A 1,697-nucleotide genomic window follows, 5' to 3' on the forward strand; every position below is an offset into this window, starting at 1 on the left:
AACTAATTTAGCCACAGAATATAAAAAAAAGAAAACATTAGACCCATGATGACCTTTGAATGCAAAACAACTCACTTCCTCATTTACAAGCAGCGCATGTAAACAATGATTACTGCTCAACAAACCTTGTCCAGATCTATTATATCATATAATATAATAATACTGAATTGGATTGGTATGAACTCTGATCTCGTGTACAGAAGTGAACTACTACAACGGTTTATGACATCAGTAATAGCAAGGCTCTAAGTATGAAGTGTTTAATGTACTTCACCAACCAAAGAAAAAACAAATACGTTTAGGGGATCAATATGGAATGTATTGTTAGATTACTGTGATTTTGCTTTTATGTAAACCTTATTTAAACCAAACTTAGAGAGTCTAATACACTGTAAGACCTGATGTTAACAAACTATAACAATATAAACCAAAAACTCTCAATTCAACAGATAACAGCAAGGTTTGATATCGTTCCTTAAATATATGTCAACATAAAAATGAGTGTGCAGAGCAAAGCTGTACTGAACATTACAACGACATTTGGCTTAGGGCCCCCTCGTGCTTTTAGTGGCATACGGGATCAGCTCCTACAGGCCTGTCCTTTGGGAACAGTTAGAGGAACCAGTGGCTAAGAAATTGATTATTTATCAGACTGGCACAGGCACATAAATTGGTCCAACATAGAGGAAACTGAGGCACAGGAGGTTTGACAAACTGTTGAATATTGAAGGCTGATCAGGCATAAAATATAACCCATCTATCCAGCAGAATTATGCTCTTCTCTCTTCACTCTTGGCAACCTTCAGTCATACTGAATGCAACATATGGAGAAAAATAAAAGGTACATTACCGTTTAAAAGTTTGGAATCGGTAAGAAGTCGTCTCTTATGTTCGCCAAGGCTGCATTTATTTGATCAAAAAACAGTAAAACAGAAATATTATTACAATGTAAAATAACTTTTCTGTTTTAAAGGTGCAGTATGTAAATTTTAGCGGCATCTAGCGGTGAGGTTGCGAATTGCAACCAACGGCTCAATCCCCCGCTCACCCCTCCCTTTAGAGAAGCTACGGTGGCCGACAGGTAAAGATGTCGTCGGTATAGACAGCAGAGAGCAAAGAGATTTCTTTACAAAGGTATAAATTACAAATACAAAGCAATTATATTTACTTAATTATTCAATAAATTGACGTTATTGCGAATAATAATGTACTTGTTCATCATTGTGTCAGTGTTTTATTCGCAAGAACAACAAAGTGACGAAACGCGCTCTGTAGAGCAGTTTGTCCGTTTAGGGCTACTGTAGAAACATGGTGGCGACCATGTAAGGAGACCCGCGGTGTATGTAGATATAAATTGCTCAATCTAAAGTAATAAAACATAACAGTTCATTAAGTAAGGTATTTATACACCTCTGAAAACATAGTTATGTATATTATATTGCATTTATGTCAATAGATCGTTGTAAATATTACACATTGCACCTTTAATATATGTTAGAGTGTAATTTATATATGATAGCAAAGCTGAATTTTCAGCAGTCATTACTCCAGTCTTCAGTGTCACATGATCCTACAGAAATCATTCTAATAAGCTCATTTGGTGCTCAAAGAAACATTTCTTCTTATTATCAATGCTTATAGTGGTTGTGCTGCTTACTAGTTGTGTGGAAAATGTGTCACGTTTTTATCAGGATATA

Source organism: Sinocyclocheilus anshuiensis, unplaced genomic scaffold (genome assembly GCF_001515605.1).
Source record: "Sinocyclocheilus anshuiensis isolate Anshui unplaced genomic scaffold, SAMN03320099.WGS_v1.1 scaffold1404, whole genome shotgun sequence".
NCBI lineage: Eukaryota > Metazoa > Chordata > Actinopteri > Cypriniformes > Cyprinidae > Sinocyclocheilus > Sinocyclocheilus anshuiensis.